We start from the raw sequence: 19490 nt of genomic DNA, 5'->3' as shown, positions 1-19490 counted from the left end.
ACCCCCTGATTTGTAAGTGAGTATTGATGTTTGACGTTAATCAAAAGCAAAAATATAAATATTCCTATTATCTCTATGAGACTATGATGTTATATACATTTGTATATTCATATGAGAGATAATGGAAAACCGGCTTGTGTAAAATCCGGACTCCTGGAAGTGGGTCAACTGCGGTAATAGAATACAAGGCTCGAATAGAATTAAATTTGCTGATCAGCAGAAGGTATATTCCTTGGTGCTACAGTACCCGGTATTCCCAGAGGGTCACCCTTTCTGGTACTAACCTGGCCCAATGCTGCTTGGCTTCCAAGATCAGACGAGATCGGGCATGTCCAGCATGGTATGACTGTAGAAAGTCAGGTGAGTGCCTATCTGCTGGGGGGATGGCTATTGTTTGAGCTATTTGGGACAGATTGGTCCAATGGATGACGTTGTCAAAAGCCAAATGTTTGCCCAAGAAGCAGCTTGAACAAAAAAACACCACAATATTAATGAGAAAAAATGGTGCAGAATGATTTGTTTCTTTTATGGGAATTCCCCCACAAAGGAATTACGGTAAGAACACATGCCAAATTTCCCACAAAGAAAATGTGGTATGGCAATAAACAAAGTGATATGTCCTAATTGATGGAATATATCTTTGAAATTGAAGGTGCCGTAAAGATTCACCTTTACGTTAATTTCCAAAAATACATTAGATATATCAGAAAATAATTATAAACATTGAATATATCAACGCAATAATAAAGTCTGAGTGGATAGTACGGAAATATCAGAATTGCAAATGTGTTCTAGCAATAATGCCAAAATGATATATGCTGAGACATAACATTTGACATAGGATCCAGCACATAAGCTGCCCAAGCTGCTATCTGTCTGCTTGCAGGAAAAACAATTATGGGGGTAATTCCAAGTTGATCGCAGCAGGACATTTTTTAGCAATTGGGCAAAACCATGTGCACTGCAGGGGGGGCAGATATAACATGTGCAGAGAGAGTTAGATTTGGGTGGGTTATTTTGTTTCTGTGCAGGGTAAATACTGGCTGCTTTATTTTTACACTGCAATTTAGATTGCAGATTGAACACACCACACCCAAATCTAACTCTCTCTGCAAATGTTATATCTGCCTCCCCTGCAGTGCACATGGTTTTGCCCAATTGCTAACAAAGTTCCTGCTGCGATCAACTCAGAATTACCCCCTATGTTACAATAATTGTCACAGAAGAAATTGCTGAATATATTGCGACAATGATGACTCATACAGTAGTAACATGAAAATTCACATAAACATTCAGCACATGAACTGTATTGGCAGCTATCTATCTGTTATGGAAAAAAATGCAATTGTGTTTAAATACTCATCATGCAGATAAATTGCTGAATAGATTGCAGAAATACCATTGGCTGACTCAAATAGCACCATAAAAAAGTACCATGAAAAACCACATAAGCTCCAGCATAGTAGCTGTCCGTCTATTGAAGAGAGATACACAAGTATTTAAACAATTGTCACAATTTGTGAAGACAGAGTGTATGTAAATAAATACTGGTAATAATGTTGCAAAAGCAAAGCTCTCCTGCTGCAGGGATGTGTGTGATCTAAAAATTACCTGACTGAGCTAATAGCTCTGACTCTGAAAGCAATGGCTTAAATGCACAAGTAATAAGCTAATAAGCAGTTTCCCTGCACTGGGTGAATACCCAGTGTGTGTGTGTACAATCACAGAAAAAAATGTCAGGCAACAAACCCATCTAGGAGTGGCACTGCAGTGTCAGGCAGGATGGCACTTCAAAAAAATTGTCCCCAAACAGCACATGATGCAAAGAAAAATGAAAGAAAAAAGAGGTGCAAGATGGAATTGTCCTTGGGTCCTCGCAGCCACCCTTATGTTGTATAAACAGGACATGCACACTTTAACGAACCCATCATTTCAGCGACAGGGTCTGCCACACGACTGTGACTGAAATGACTGGTTGGTTTGGGCCCCCACCAAAAAAGAAGCAATCAATCTCTCCTTGCACAAACTGGCTCTACGGAGGCAAGATGTCCACCTCATCATCATCCTCCGATTCCTCACCCCTTTCACTGTGTACATCCCCCTCCTCACAGATTATTAATTCGTCCCCACTGGAATCCACCATCTCAGGTCCCTGTGTACTTTCTGGAGGCAATTGCTGCTGGTGAATGTCTCCACGGAGGAATTGATTATAATTCATTTTGATGAACATCATCTTCTCCACATTTCTGGAAGTAACCTCGTACGCCGATTGCTGAAAAGGTGAGCGGCTGCACTAAACACTCTTTCGGAGTACACACTGGAGGGAGGGCAACTTAGGTAGAATAAAGCCAGTTTGTGCAAGGGCCTCCAAATTGCCTCTTTTTCCTGTCAGTATACGTACGGACTGTCTGACGTGCCTACTTGGATGCGGTCACTCATATAATCCTCCACCATTCTTTCAATGGTGACAGAATCATATGCAGTGACAGTAGACGACATGTCAGTAATCATTGGCAGGTCCTTCAGTCTGGACCAGATGTCAGCACTCGCTCCAGACTGCCCTGCATCACCGCCAGCGGGTGGGCTCGGAATTCTTAGCCTTTTCCTCGCAGCCCCAGTTGCGGGAGAATGTGAAGGAGGAGCTGTTGACGGGTCACGTTCCGCTTGACTTGACAATTTTCTCACCAGCAGGTCTTTGAACCTCTGCAGACTTGGCCAAAATGTAGTGCTCTGATTTCAACAGATTGACCACCCGTGAATCCTGGTTAAGCGAATGAAGGGCTCCATCCACAAGTCCCACATGCCAAGCGGAATCGCTCTGTTTTAGCTCCTCCTTCAATGTCTCCAGCTTCTTCTGCAAAAGCCTGTTGAGGGGAATGACCTGACTCAGGCTGGCAGTGTCTGAACTGACTTCACGTGTGGCAAGTTCAAATGGTTGCAGAGCCTTGCACAATGTTGAAATCATTCTCCACTGCGCTTGAGTCAGGTGCATTCCCCCTCCTTTGCTTATATCGTAGGGAGATGTATAGGCTTGAATGGCCTTTTGCTGCTCCTCCATACTCTGAAGCATATAGAGGGTTGAATTCCACCTCGTTACCACATCTTGCTTCAGATGATGGCAGGGCAGGTTCAGGACTGTTTGCTGGTGCTCCAGTCTTCGGCACGCGGTGGCTGAATGCCGAAAGTGACCCGCAATTCTTCGGGCCACTGACAGCATCTCTTGCACGCCCCTGTCATTTTTTAAATAATTCTGCACCACCAAATTAAATGTATGTGCAAAACATGGGACGTGCTGGAATTTGCCCACATGTAATGCACGCACAATATTGGTGGCGTTGTCCGATGTCACAAATCCCCAGGAGAGTCCAATTGGGGTAAGCCATTCTGCGATGATGTTCCTCAGTTTCCGTAAGAGGTTGTCAGCTGTGTGCCTCTTCTGGAAAGCGGTGATACAAAGCGTAGCCTGCCTAGGAACGAGTTGGCGTTTGCAAGATGCTGCTACTGGTGCCGCCACTGCTGTTCTTGCTGCGGGAGGCAATACATCTACCCAGTGGGCTGTCACAGTCATATAGTCCTGAGTCTGCCCTGCTCCACTTGTCCACATGTCCGTGGTTAAGTGGACATTGGGTACAACTGCATTTTTTAGGACACTGGTGACTATTTTTCTGACGTCTGTGTACATTTTCGGCATCGCCTGTCTAGAGAAATGGAACCTAGATGGTATTTGGTACCGGGGACACAGTACCTCAATCAAGTCTCTAGTTGCCTGTGAATTAACGGTGGATACCAGAAACACGTTTCTCACCACCCAGGCTGCCAAGGCCTGAGTTATCCTCTTTGCAGCAGGATGACTGCTGTGATATTTCATCTTCCTCGCAAAGGACTGTTGGACAGTCAATTGCTTACTGGAAGTAGTACAAGTGGTCTTCCGACTTCCCCTCTGGGATGACGATCGACTCCCAGCAGCAACAACAGCAGCGCCAGCAGCAGTAGGCGTTACACTCAAGGATGCATCGGAGGAATCCCAGGCAGGAGAGGACTCGTCAGACTTGACAGTGACATGGCCTGCAGGACTATTGGCTTTCCTGTCTAAGGAGGAAATTGACACTGAGGGAGTTGGTGGTGTGGTTTGCAGGAGATTGGTTACAAGAGGAAGGGATTTAGTGGTCAGTGGACTGCTTCCGCTGTCATCCAAAGTTTTTGAACTTGTCACTGACTTCTGATGAATGCGGTCCAGGTGACGTATAAGGGAGGATGTTCCTAGGTGGTTAACGTCCTTACCCCTACTTATTACAGCTTGACAAAGGCAACACACGGCTTGACACCAGTTGTCCGCATTTCTGTTGAAATAATTCCACACCAAAGAGGTGATTTTTTTTGTATTTTGTCCAGGCATGTCAATGGCCATATTCGTCCCACGGACAACAGGTGTCTCCCCGGGTGCCTGACTTAAACAAACCACCTCACCATCAGAATCCTCCTTGTCAATTTCCTCCCCAGCAACACCCATATCCTCATCCTGGTGTACTTCAACAGTGACATCTTCAATTTGACTATCAGGAACTGGACTGCGGGTGCTCCTTCCAGCACTTGCAGGTGGCGTGCAAATGGTGGAAGGCGCAACCTTTTCCCATCCAGTGTTGGGAAGGTCAGGCATCGCAACCGACACAATTGGACTCTCCTTGGGGATTTGTGATTTAGAAGAACGCACAGTTCTTTGCTGTGCTTTTGCCATCTTAACTCTTTTAAGTTTTCTAGCAGGAGGATGAGTGCTTCCATCCTCAGGTGAAGCTGAACCACTAGCCTTGAACATAGGCCAGGGCCTCAGCCGTTCCTTGCCACTCCGTGTCGTAAATTGCACATTGGCAAGTTTACGCTTCTCCTCAGACGATTTTGATTTAGATTTTTGGGTCATTTTACTGAGCTTTATTTTTTGGGATTTTACATGCTCTCTACTATGACATTGGGCATCGGCCTTGGCAGACGACGTTGATGGCATTTCATCGTCTCGGCCATGACTAGTGGCAGCAGCTTCAGCACGAGGTGGAAGTGGATCTTGATCTTTCCCTATTTTACCCTCCACATTTTTGTTCTCCATTTTTTAATGTGTGGAATTATATGCTAGTAATATATCAATAGCAATGGCCTACTACTATATATACTGCGCACAACTGAAATGCACCACAGGTATGGATGGATAGTATACTTGACGACACAGAGGTAGGTAGAGCAGTGGCCTACTGTACCGTACTGCTATATAGTATATACTGGTGGTCAGCAAACTGTGCAAAACTGAAATGCACCACAGGTATGGATGGATAGTATACTTGACGACACAGAGGTAGGTAGAGCAGTGGCCTACTGTACCGTACTGCTCTATATTATATACTGGTGGACAGCAAACTGTGCAAAACTGAAATGCACCACAGGTATGGATGGATAGTATACTTGACGACACAGAGGTAGGTAGAGCAGTGGCCTACTGTACCGTACTGCTATATAGTATATACTCGTGGTCAGCAAATTGTGCAAAACTGAAATGCACCACAGGTATGGATGGATAGTATACTTGACGACACAGAGGTAGGTAGAGCAGTGGCCTACTGTACCGTACTGCTATATAGTATATACTCGTGGTCAGCAAACTGTGCAAAACTGAAATGCACCACAGGTATGGATGGATAGTATACTTGATGACACAGAGGTAGGTAGAGCAGTGGCCTACTGTACCGTACTGCTATATAGTATATACTGGTGGTCAGCAAACTGTGCAAAACTGAAATGCACCACAGGTATGGATGGATAGTATACTTGACGACACAGAGGTAGGTAGAGCAGTGGCCTTCTGTACCGTACTGCTATATAGTATATACTGGTGGTCAGCAAACTGTGACATTACAGGAATGGACAAGAAGAATCCATCTCACTTTCTAAGCAGGAGGAATGGTTGCTATAGATGCTTAGGGTGTGTGACCTGCAGAGCCCTATCAGTTGGCAACACATTTTGTCACCCTCATACAGGGAAGCGATTTGAGATAAAACATCCAGTCACATGTAGTACATCTTTTGTCGTTTATATGCTGACCTGCCCTTGCGGGTTGGCATATATCGGCAAAACACAGCGCCAATTCAAAGAGCGTATGGCGCAACATAGGACAGCAATTAGGCATGCTTTAGAGACAGGCAGTAGCGACCAGCCTGGCGCTAGACATTGCATTGAAGCTAGACACAGCATAGCAAGTATGAGAGCAATAATCATAGACCACGTCCGCTTGAAAATTCGGGGGGGGGGGGGGGGGGGACCGAGCTAAAATTTTACTGCAAAAAGAATGCAGGTGGATTTTTGTCCTAGATACAATAGCACCTCGAGGGTTAAATGAGAGCCTTGGGCTACAATGCTTCCTGTAATTGTATGTTGTTAACTGCCAAGCATCTATTATCCATCAATAGTGGGAACTAACGTTATGGTGAGCATTATATTATATATGTCATTACTGATGGTAATATTAAGTTGATACACTTTATAAACTTTAGTGTTATTTGCTGTGGCATTTTGGTTTTAACGTGTCTTCAAACATGAATTGTTTATGTGTTGCATAGCAACCAGGCAGTGTGTGCTGTATGCGCCGGAGGGCGCCGCCTGATGACGTCATGGGCCCCGTTCGGCTGTGTGAGGATACGTGACCGGCGGGAATACCCGCGATGCAGAAGGCTGGCGTCCTCCAGATGAGACAGGTAAGACTGCTTGATTGCGCTTGGGGGAGGGTATAAATGTATGTTGTATGACACTTTGTATTTATGTTCATGCTGTCCCTGACGACGGGGGTATCCCCGAAACGTAGGATCGATTAAAGGACCGTTTTACTTTTCTATAAGAAGCATGGTGAGTGCCGCTTATTTGCCTACACTATATATATATATATATATATATATATATATATTAAACAAGTTAGATCTAAGTACAATGTGGTGGTTTGGGTTAGTGAGCATATTTGAACTTCTGTAATCATGTATGTTTCAAGAAGTTAATAACGAGGTGTTATATAAGAATAGTTAAGAGAAGGGACTAGTGCTGGAGATAGGTTAGAGGTAGAACACCGGACTACGATAGTGAGGACCACGGGTTCGGATCCCGGCTCACAGACTATAGTTTGATTGATATATAATATGCATTAAGTTTATTTTTTTTCTTCTGTGAACACATATGTGTATTTATTATTCTTTATTTAAATGGGTATGATTGTGAGTTTTATATATATATTTTTTTATAAATAAATAATAATATATTTATATATAAAAACATGCTTTTATGTGGAAGAATAAAAGAGAAGTGCATATATATGTGTGTGATTAGATTTTCTGGATAATCGGGCATATTAAATGAACGGATGGTGAGTGTCTATTTTTTAAATGACTTTAACTATGGAAGAATGTGTTGCAAGGAGGTGGATCTAGGACAGGTGCTCTGCATCTGTTAGGATTATTGTGCCAATCAGCTATAACACTGGCATTTAAACAGGGCTATGGATTTTAAAGGTTTTTCACTCTCTGAGGAAGCTCCAATTAGGAGCGAAACGCATCAGAGAAGTTGCCCTTTGGGGACCCAGTGGACTCTACCTGTTGCTGTAAAATCACTGTGAGAATGTGTGCACCACTGCTGTGAGGCTGATTATGTGAGGCTGATTTTATATGAGATTAGTCATTTGAAGATTAAAACTCATTATAAATAGATTTGTGTATCAAGTATATTCATGTCCTGTTGCTTCATTTTAATTAAATAGCGCAGAGGGAAAAAATCTGTTGTTTAGTTCTACACTTGATTATATCAGGTGAATTTTGGCTTTATCCACAAGCCAATTATTCCTTTGCTGCTTTATACAAATATTTGAACAATTGGTGTTTAAAATATTAGAGTTATTATTGGTACGGAGATATAAATATATATATATATATATATATTATAGTTATATATATATATATATATATATTTATGTATATTTTATAATTTAGCGCCAGGCACTGGTAGTTGTTCCTTCTAGAATCAGCTCAGACTAATGGTGCAATTACTTTTGATGAGTTTGATTTCCTCTACCCCCTGCACCCTATCAATCCGGTTTATTATCACCTCCCTTAAATTCACAAAACACTTCACGGACCCCCGGGGCGACCTATTATTTATGGGATAGGGGGTTTTACATATAATTTGTACTATTTTGTTGATCACTTTCTACAACCCTGCGCCACATCTCTGAGGTCGCATATTGGGTATACCACTGAATTCATTAAACTTGTGGAGGGCCACAAATGGGCCCCTGGATACAGGTTTGTGACATGCGATGCACAAGTTCTGTATACAAACATCCCGCATGATAAAGGTGTAAGAGCTGTGGATTCTGCATTAAAAAAGGCGGGAAAGACCTCAGAGGTGAGGCGCAGTTTTATCACTTCAGCCATTCAATTTATTTTGACCAACAATTACTTTTTGTTTGAGGACTGTCACTACCTACAGGTCCTTGGTACAGCGATGGGGACCAGGTTCGCACCGAGTTTTGCCAACATCTATTTGGGCGACCTCGAACAGTCCCTCATTTGGAATGGCCCATACTCGGCGAACCTGGTCCTCAAGGTCGCTATATCGACGACCTGTTTTTTATTTGGAATGGGGATATCCCTTCTGTCACTGAATTTGTTGATTATCTAAATATTAACACGTATGGGTTGTCTTTCATGTGCGTGCACGATCCTTCACGTATTAATTTTTTGGATTTTACGGTGCAGGTGGTAGGGGAGAGTCTAACCGTCTCATCTTATAAAAAAATCAGTGGATATCTGTAGTTATATCCCTTATACTAGTAACCATAAGAAGAGCTGGTTGGATAATGTACCTAATAGTCACCTTTTTATATTAAGATGCAATTGCACATCAGATTGTAAATTTGAGGAACAGGATGAGGAACTCGTTAGTTCCTTTACAGAACGGGAGTATCTCGTATTGGCTCAAGCAATCTCTTATTCCAGAGATCTTGACAGGGAAACTATGTTGAACACTCATCTCGGGATGATTGATCCGGTAGTTCATACTGCTACTATAGGTGAAGATCAAAGACTAGAAACCTCACAAACACAAGATCATTGCCTAATAGGAAATAGACGAGTTAAGAAATCCAATAGTAAACAGAAGAATACAACTAAGGATTATAATTTGGCCTTTAAGTCTAAATTTAATGTAAAAGCTAACAAAATTTCATGCATTATCAAACAAAACTATAAACTGTTATTTACTAGTGATGTGCACCGGCAATTTTTCGGGTTTTGTGTTTTGGTTTTGGGTTCGGTTCCGCGGCCGTGTTTTGGGTTCGAACGCGTTTTGGCAAAACCTCACCGAAATTTTTTTGTCGGATTCGGGTGTGTTTTGGATTTGGGTGTTTTTTTCAAAAAACCCTAAAAAACAGCTTAAATCATAGAATTTGGGGGTCATTTTGATCCCATAGTATTATTAACCTCAATAACCATAATTTACACTCATTTTCAGTCTATTCTGAACACTTCACACCTCACAATATTATTTTTAGTCCTAAAATTTGCACCGAGGTCGCTGGATGACTAAGCTAAGCGACCCAAGTGGCCGACACAAACACCTGGCCCATCTAGGAGTGGCACTGCAGTGTCACGCAGGATGGCCCTTCAAAAAAAATACTCCCCAAACAGCACATGACGCAAAGAAAAAAAGAGGCGCAATGAGGTAGCTGTGTGACTAAGATAAGCGACCCAAGTGGCCGACACAAACACCTGGCCCATCTAGGAGTGGCACTGCAGTGTCACGCAGGATGGCCCTTCAAAAAAATACTCCCCAAACAGCACATGACGCAAAGAAAAAAAGAGGCGCAATGAGGTAGCTGTGTGACTAAGATAAGCGACCCAAGTGGCCGACACAAACACCTGGCCCATCTAGGAGTGGCACTGCAGTGTCACGCAGGATGGTCCTTCAAAAAAATACTCCCCAAACAGCACATGACGCAAAGAAAAAAAGAGGCGCAATGAGGTAGCTGTGTGACTAAGCTAAGCGACCCTAGTGGCCGACACAAACACCTGGCCCATCTAGGAGTGGCACCGCAGTGTCACGCAGGATGGCCCTTCAAAAAAATACTCCCCAAACAGCACATGACGCAAAGAAAAAAAGAGGCGCAATGAGGTAGCTGTGTGACTAAGATAAGCGACCCAAGTGGCCGACACAAACACCTGGCCCATCTAGGAGTGGCACTGCAGTGTCACGCAGGATGGCCCTTCAAAAAAATACTCCCCAAACAGCACATGACGCAAAGAAAAAAAGAGGCGCAATGAGGTAGCTGTGTGACTAAGCTAAGCGACCCTAGTGGCCGACACAAACACCTGGCCCATCTAGGAGAGCCACCAGTGCCAGATTAAGGTCCACATGGGCCTGGAGCTGAAATCTATGAAGGGCCTATTGCATGTCGGGCAGTTGGTGTGATTAGCGTCACAGAGAATTTCTACCTGTGAGGGCGGGGGGTGTAGTGTCATACTACTGCACTTCCTCCCTCCCACACTACATATCTTCACTATATCACTACTACACTACATCGCCGCACTATGGGGCATATTTATCACAATCCGAATCTGAGTTGTGCATGGAATGTGATAAATTCGACCAAAATCGCATTGAGCTGATTGAATACATAGCAAGGAAGTATCAATTATGGCATACAGGGACACAGCTTGTGAGAAAGCTCTTTTTCATGAAAAATACCCTGAGATTGTACAGCGCATGCGCCGCCACCGGCTACTCCCCTTTCACACCCGTGACACCCCCTCCCACCTCTGCTTACACTAAGCTGCACAGTGATCAGTGAGCTCTCTCCCCCAGTCATATGGTCACCGGGCTCCTGCGCGGTGTGACCCAGATCAGCTGAGCTGTAAACCGGCATCTCATACACTGTAAATTGAGGTACCGGTTTACAGGACAACTGATCGGTGTCACAGAGCAGGATTCTGGCAACCAGCTTCTGGGGGAGAGAGCTCACCGATCAACACTACGTTACCTACTTACACTACATTCCTGCACTATATCACTACGCTACCTCCCCACACTATATCCCCGCACTACACATTACCAATCTACCTCCCAACACTACATTACTGTTAATTACTCACACCTCATCCTTTAGAGTTAAGCAGTACAAACAGGTTAGAGGGAAAGGAGGGGTGAGCCTGAGGAAGGAAGGAGTAGGAAAAAAAGGGGGAGAGCTGGGTTTAGGAGCAGGGAGGGGTGCGCACCTGGTCCTGGGGATGGGAGGGACTATGCTGGATGTCTGAATACTCAATACAGTGCATCAGCTTAGTGGCTGGCTTAAGCGTGCGCAGGATCTTGAAACAGGGATGTGCAGGACATACCCCCAACACAGACTACTGACCTGATCTTCACATTGTATTCAGGGTCCTCTGCATTACTCATATTAGGAACTCTGATGTCTCCATGATGAAACTGCTGCTACATTTGGTCTATCAGGCACTGCCCTCTTTTCTACACAGTTTGTGAGAGGCGCAGGTGGCAAGATGGGTGGAAGTATGGGTCGTGAAAGGAGTAGTGACACAGGTGGGGGGGGCAGAGATACATTTGGAGAGGGAGACTGAAGCGTAGATGGGGAGAAGACAGACACACGGGTGGAGAGGAAGGTAGAGATACAGGTGGAGAAGTGGGTAGAGATACAGGTGGGGAGGGAGGCAGAGATGCATTTGGAGAGGGAGACTGAAGTGTAGATGGGGAGAAGACAGACACACAGGTGGAGAGGAATGTAGTGACAGAGCTAGAGATTCAGGTGGAGAAGGGGGTAGAGATACAGGTGGGGAGGGAGGCAGAGATGCATTTGGAGAGGGAGGCAGAAGCGCAGATGGAGACAAGGCAAAAACAGAGGTGGAGTGGAAGGTAGTGACAGAGGTGGAGAGGGAGGTGGAAGCACGGGTAGAGAGAAGGCAGAACCATAGGTGGGGTGGATGGCAGAGAAAGAGCTTGATAGGAGCAGAGACACAGGTGGAAAGGAGGGCAGAAGCACAGGTGGGGAGAGGGCAGAGAAACAGGTGTGGGGGGGGGGCAATGGCACAAGTGGCGAATGAGGCAGAGGTACTAGTAGGAAGGCATAGGGGTGGACACACAGGTAGTGAAGGTGGCAGAGAGACAAATGGAGAGGGTGGTGGAAGCACAGGTAGAGAGAGGGCAGAAACATATGTGGAGAAGGGGAGACATAGAGGTGGGAAGGGGGTAGGGATCAGGTGGAGTGGGAGACAGAGACACAGGTGGAGAGGTGGTAGACACACAGGTGGGGAGGTGGTATAGATACAGGTGGAAAGGGAACAGAAATGTTTTCCTAAAACAAGAAGTGTGCAATTAAAAGAGGACATGCAGCTTAATTAGAGCATTCATCAGTACTCCATTAGATTTAATGTGCGGGATGCGGTCGTTAGGTCGACCCAACTTATGTTGACAGTCATTAGGTCGACCACTGAAGGTCGACATTGCTGTTAGGTCGACAGGGCAAAAGGTTGACATGAGTTTTTAAAATTTTTTTAATTCTTTCACACTTAACGATCCACGTGGACTACGATTGGAACGGTAACCTGTGCCGAGCGCAGCGGTAGCAGAGCGAGGCACCTTGCCCGAAGCATGCGAGGGGACATGGTGCACTAATTGGGGTTCCCCGTCACTTTACGAAGAAAACGACACCAATAACAGTAAAAAAAAAACTATGTCGACCTTTTACCTGTTAATCTAGTACATGTCGACATAATGCCCATTGCCTGTCGACCTAACAGCAATGTCGACCTTCAGTGGCTGACCTAAGTTGGGTCGAGACAACGACCCATACCCGAATGTGCATCTATATCAGCGCTTCCCTGTTTCAACATATACACTTGAACATCTTGGAGTGAACAATAGATACACACCGTGTATTTGAACACACCCAGGGATTCATACCCTCCAACTGTACCTTTTTAATAGGTACAGTACCTTTTTTTATGGTCTGTACCGATTTTTGGTTCTCCAAACTTCCATTGAAAGTATAGGAAAATGGGTGTGGCCAAGCCCCCTTTACCCGTGGCCATGCCCCCTTTTCTAATTTGTACCGATTTTTATGTGTAAAATGTTGGAGGGTATGGGGATTTAAAACAAATAATTATCTTTTGAGAATAGTCCTAATAATGCTGGATAGTCCAATAAAGGTGCACTTTTCTTTGAAGTAAATCCACAGCAATATCCAAATAATATAGCAACTTCCTGTTTAGATCCTGGAACAACAGATGTGTCCTCCTTCCATATAATGGCTGAAGTCAGTAGCTGAGAGGTGGTAGTGACAGTCCACAACGGCCCCCCCTGGGGCCACTCCATGGTCACCCTGTGGCTGCAGCTGGTGGTGATGGCGGAAAGGGGGAGATACAGGTGGGAAGGAGGGAGATACAGGCAGGGAGGAGGAAGATACAGGGGGGGAGGGGGGAGATACAGGCAGGGAGGAGGAAGATACAGGGGAGGAGGGGGAAGATACAGGTGGGGAGGGGGAAGATACAGGGGGGGAGGGGAAGATACAGGGGGGGAGGGGGAAGATACAGGTGGGGAGGGGAGAGATACAGGCGGGGAGGGGAGAGATACAGGCGGGGAGGGGGAGATACAGGCGGGGAGGGGGGAGATACAGGTGGGGAGGGGAGAGATACAGGTGGGGAGGGGGGTGATACAGGTGAGGAGGGGGGGAGGGGGAAGATACAGGTGGGGAGGGGAAAGATACAGGCGGGGAGGGGAGAGATACAGGCGGGGAGGGGGAAGATACAGGCGGGGAGTGGAAGATACAGGTGGGGAGGGGGAAGATACAGGTGGGGAGGGGAGAGATACAGGTGGGGAGGGGGGAGATACAGGTGAGGAGGGGGGAGGGGGAAGATACAGGCGGGGAGGGGGAAGATACAGGCGGGGAGTGGAAGATACAGGTGGGGAGGGGGAAGATACAGGTGGGGAGGGGAGAGATACAGGTGGGGAGGGGGGAGGGGGAAGATACAGGCGGGGAGGGGGAGATACAGGCGGGGAGGGGGAAGATACAGGTGGGGAGGGGGGAGATACAGGTGGGGAGGGGGGAGATACAGGTGGGGAGGGGGGAGGGGGAAGATACAGGCGGGGAGGGGGAGATACAGGCGGGGAGGGGGAAGATACAGGTGGGGAGGGGGGAGATACAGGTGGGGAGGGGGGAGATACAGGTGGGGAGGGGGAAGATACAGGTGGGGAGGGGAGAGATACAGGCGGGGAGGGGGAAGATACAGGCGGGGAGTGGAAGATACAGGTGGGGAGGGGGAAGATACAGGTGGGGAGGGGGAAGATACAGGCGGGGAGGGGGAAGATACAGGCGGGGAGGGGTGAGATACAGGCGGGGAGGGGAGAGATACAGGCGGGGAGGGGGAAGATACAGGTGGGGAGGGGAGAGATACAGGCGGGAAGGGGGAAGATACAGGCGGGGAGGGGGGAGATACAGGCGGGGAGGGGGGAGATACAGGCGGGGAGGGTGAGATACAGGCGGGGAGGGGGGAGATACAGGCGGGGAGGGGGGAGATACAGGCGGGGAGGGTGAGATACAGGCGGGGAGGGGGAAGATACAGGCGGGGAGGGGGAAGATACAGGCAGGGAGGGGGGAGATACAGGCGGGGAGGGGGGAGATACAGGCGGGGAGGGTGAGATACAGGCGGGGAGGGGGAAGATACAGGCGGGGAGGGGTGAGATACAGGCGGGGAGGGGTGAGATACAGGCGGGGAGGGGAGAGATACAGGCAGGGAGGGGGAGATACAGGCGGGGAGGGGGAAGATACAGGCGGGGAGGGGGAAGATACAGGCGGGGAGGGGGAGATACAGGCGGGGAGGAGGGAGATACAGGTGGGGAGGGGTGAGATACAGGTGGGGAGAGGTGAGATACAGGTGGGGAGGGGAGAGATACAGGCCGTGAGGGGGAGATACAGGTGGGGAGGAGTGAGATACAGGCGGGGAGGGGAGAGATACAGGTGGGGAGGGGGGAGATACAGGTGAGGAGGGGGGGAGGGGGAAGATACAGGCGGGGAGGGGGAAGATACAGGCGGGGAGTGGAAGATACAGGTGGGGAGGGGGAAGATACAGGTGGGGAGGGGAGAGATACAGGTGGGGAGGGGGGAGGGGGAAGATACAGGCGGGGAGGGGGAGATACAGGCGGGGAGGGGGAAGATACAGGTGGGGAGGGGGGAGATACAGGTGGGGAGGGGGGAGATACAGGTGGGGAGGGGGGAGGGGGAAGATACAGGCGGGGAGGGGGAGATACAGGCGGGGAGGGGGAAGATACAGGTGGGGAGGGGGGAGATACAGGTGGGGAGGGGGGAGATACAGGTGGGGAGGGGGAAGATACAGGTGGGGAGGGGAGAGATACAGGCGGGGAGGGGGAAGATACAGGCGGGGAGTGGAAGATACAGGTGGGGAGGGGGAAGATACAGGTGGGGAGGGGGAAGATACAGGCGGGGAGGGGGAAGATACAGGCGGGGAGGGGTGAGATACAGGCGGGGAGGGGAGAGATACAGGCGGGGAGGGGGAAGATACAGGTGGGGAGGGGAGAGATACAGGCGGGAAGGGGGAAGATACAGGCGGGGAGGGGGGAGATACAGGCGGGGAGGGGGGAGATACAGGCGGGGAGGGTGAGATACAGGCGGGGAGGGGGGAGATACAGGCGGGGAGGGGGGAGATACAGGCGGGGAGGGTGAGATACAGGCGGGGAGGGGGAAGATACAGGCGGGGAGGGGGAAGATACAGGCAGGGAGGGGGGAGATACAGGCGGGGAGGGGGGAGATACAGGCGGGGAGGGTGAGATACAGGCGGGGAGGGGGAAGATACAGGCGGGGAGGGGTGAGATACAGGCGGGGAGGGGTGAGATACAGGCGGGGAGGGGAGAGATACAGGCAGGGAGGGGGAGATACAGGCGGGGAGGGGGAAGATACAGGCGGGGAGGGGGAAGATACAGGCGGGGAGGGGGAGATACAGGCGGGGAGGAGGGAGATACAGGTGGGGAGGGGTGAGATACAGGTGGGGAGAGGTGAGATACAGGTGGGGAGGGGAGAGATACAGGCCGTGAGGGGGAGATACAGGTGGGGAGGAGTGAGATACAGGCGGGGAGGGGAGAGATACAGGTGGGGAGGGGGGAGATACAGGTGAGGAGGGGGGGAGGGGGAAGATACAGGTGGGGAGGGGGAAGATACAGGCGGGGAGGGGGGAGATACAGGCAGGGAGGAGTGAGATACAGGCGGGGAGGGGAGAGATACAGGCGGGGAGGGGGAAGATACAGGTGGGGAGGGGGAAGATACAGGCGGGGAGGGGGGAGATACAGGCGGGGAGGGGAGAGATACAGGCGGGGAGGGGGGAGATACAGGCGGGGAGGGGGGAGATACAGGCGGGGAGGGGGGAGATACAGGTGGGGAGGGGAGAGATACAGGTGAGGAGGGGGGGGAAAGATACAGGTGGGGAGGGGAGAGATACAGGCGGGGAGGGGGGAGATACAGGCGGGGAGGGGGGAGATACAGGTGGGGAGGGGAGAGATACAGGTGGGGAGGGGGGAGATACAGGTGAGGAGGGGGGGAGGGGGAAGATACAGGTGGGGAGGGGAGAGATACAGGCGGGGAGGGGAGAGATACAGGCGGGGAGGGGGAAGATACAGGCGGGGAGTGGAAGATACAGGTGGGGAGGGGGAAGATACAGGTGGGGAGGAGAGAGATACAGGTGGGGAGGGGGGAGATACAGGTGAGGAGGGGGAGGGGGAAGATACAGGCGGGGAGGGGGAAGATACAGGCGGGGAGTGGAAGATACAGGTAGGGAGGGGGAAGATACAGGTGGGGAGGGGAGAGATACAGGTGGGGAGGGGGGAGATACAGGTGAGGAGGGGGGAGGGGGAAGATACAGGCGGGGAGGGTGAGATACAGGCGGGGAGGGGGAAGATACAGGTGGGGAGGGGGAAGATACAGGTGGGGAGGGGGGAGATACAGGTGGGGAGGGGGAAGATACAGGTTGGGAGGAGAGAGATACAGGCGGGGAGGGGGAAGATACAGGCGGGGAGTGGAAGATACAGGTGGGGAGGGGGAAGATACAGGTGGGGAGGGGGAAGATACAGGCGGGGAGGGGTGAGATACAGGCGGGGAGGGGAGAGACACAGGCGGGGAGGGGGAAGATACAGGCGGGGAGCGGGGAGATACAGGCGGGGAGGGGGGAGATACAGGCGGGGAGGGGGAGATACAGGCGGGGAGGGTGAGATACAGGCGGGGAGGGGGAAGATACAGGCGGGGAGGGGGAAGATACAGGCGGGGAGGGGGGAGATACAGGCGGGGAGGGTGAGATACAGGCGGGGAGGGGTAAGATACAGGCGGGGAGGGGGAAGATATAGGCGGGGAGGGGGGAGGTACAGGCGGGGAGGGGTGAGATACAGGCGGGGAGGGGAGAGATACAGGCAGGGAGGGGGAGATACAGGCGGGGAGGGGGAAGATACAGGCGGGGAGGGGGAAGATACAGGCGGGGAGGGGGAGATACAGGCGGGGAGGAGGGAGATACAGGTGGGGAGGGGTGAGATACAGGTGGGGAGGGGTGAGATACAGGTGGGGAGGGGAGAGATACAGGCGGGGAGGGGGAGATACAGGTGGGGAGGAGTGAGATACAGGCGGGGAGGGGAGAGATACAGGCGGGGAGGGGGAAGATACAGGCAGGGAGGGGGAGATACAGGCGGGGAGGGGAGAGATACAGGCGGGGAGGGGAGAGATACAGGCGGGGAGGGGGAAGATACAGGCGGGGAGGGGGGAGATACAGGCGGGGAGGGGGAAGATACAGGCGGGGAGGGGGGAGATACAGGCGGGGAGGGGGGAGATACAGGCGGGGAGGGGAGAGATACAGGCGGGGAGGGGGAAGATACAGGCGGGGAGGGGAGAGATACAGGCGGGGAGGGGGGAGATACAGGCGGGGAGGGGAGAGATACAGGCGGGCAGGGGGAAGATACAGGCGGGGAGGGGAGAGATACAGGCGGGGAGGGGGAAGATACAGGCGGGGAGGGGGAAGATACAGGCGGGGAGGGGTGAGATACAGGCGGGGAGGGGGGAGAAACAGGCGGGGAGGGAGAAGATACAGGCGGGGAGGGGTGAAATACAGGTGGGGAGGGGAGAGATACAGGTAGGGAGGGGAGAGATACAGGTAGGGAGGGGGAGACACAGGCGGGGAGAGGGAAGATACAGGCGGGGAGGGGGGAGATACAGGCGGGGAGGAGTGAGATACAGGCGGGGAGGGGAGAGATACAGGCGGGGAGGGGGTATGATACAGGCGGGGAGGGGGAAGATACAGGCGGGGAGGGGGGAGATACAGGCGGGGAGGGGAGAGATACAGGCGGAGAGGGGGAGATACAGGTGGGGAGGAGTGAGATACAGGCGGGGATGGGAGAGACAGGCGGGGAGGGGGAAGATACAGGCGGGGAGGGGGAAGATACAGGCAGGGAGGGGGAAGATACAGGCGGGGAGGGGGGAGATACAGGCGGATACAGGCGGGGAGGGGGAAGATACAGGTGGGGAGGGGGGAGATACAGGCGGGGAGGGGGAAGATACAGGCGGGGAGGGGGGAGATACAGGCGGGGAGGGGGGAGATACAGGCGGGGAGGGGAGAGATACAGGCGGGGAGGAGGGAGATACAGGTGGGGAGAGGTGAGATACAGGAGGGGAGGGGTGAGATACAGGTGGGGAGGGGTGAGATACAGGTGGGGAGGGGAGAGATACAGGCGGGGAGGGGGAGATACAGGTGGGGAGGAGTGAGATACAGGCGGGGAGGGGAGAGATACAGGCGGGGAGGGGGAAGATACAGGCGGGGAGGGGGGAGATACAGGCGGGGAGGAGTGAGATACAGGCGGGGAGGGGAGAGATACAGGCGGGGAGGGGGAAGATACAGGCGGGGAGGGGGAAGATACAGGCGGGGAGGGGGTAGATACAGGCGGGGAGGGGAGAGATACAGGCGGGGAAGGGGAGATACAGGTGGGGAGGAGTGAGATACAGACGGGGAGGGGAGAGATACAGGCGGGGAGGGGGAAGATACAGGCGGGGAGGGGGGAGATACAGGCGGGAAGGAGTGAGATACAGGTGGGGAGGGGAGAGATACAGGCGGGGAGGGGGAAGATACAGGCAGGGAGGGGGAAGATACAGGCGGGGAGGGGGGAGATACAGGCGGGGAGGGGGAAGATACAGGCGGGGAGGGGGGAGATACAGGCGGGGAGGGGGGAGATACAGGCGGGGAGGGGGGAGATACAGGCGGGGAGGGGAGAGATACAGGCGGGGAGGGGGAAGATACAGGCGGGGAGGGGAGAGATACAGGCGGGGAGGGGGAAGATACAGGCGGGGAGGGGGGAGATACAGGCGGGGAGGGGGGAGATACAGGCGGGGAGGGGAGAGATACAGGCGGGGAGGGGTGAGATACAG

General features: G+C 51.0%; 1 non-coding gene across 1 annotated transcript; it reads right to left on the bottom strand.

Annotated features, from left to right (window-relative positions):
• Positions 1-235: 235 nt before the first annotated feature.
• Positions 236-354, bottom strand: LOC134930072 (5S ribosomal RNA). Its single transcript, XR_010178664.1, has one exon. It is a non-coding gene; the product is annotated as a 5S ribosomal RNA (ribosomal RNA).
• Positions 355-19490: the final 19136 nt, after the last annotated feature.

This window comes from Pseudophryne corroboree, chromosome 5, assembly GCF_028390025.1.
Source record: "Pseudophryne corroboree isolate aPseCor3 chromosome 5, aPseCor3.hap2, whole genome shotgun sequence".
Taxonomy (NCBI): Eukaryota; Metazoa; Chordata; class Amphibia; order Anura; family Myobatrachidae; genus Pseudophryne; species Pseudophryne corroboree.
Note: the sequence above shows the minus strand (reverse complement) of the source record. Positions and strands in the feature narration are given on the sequence as shown.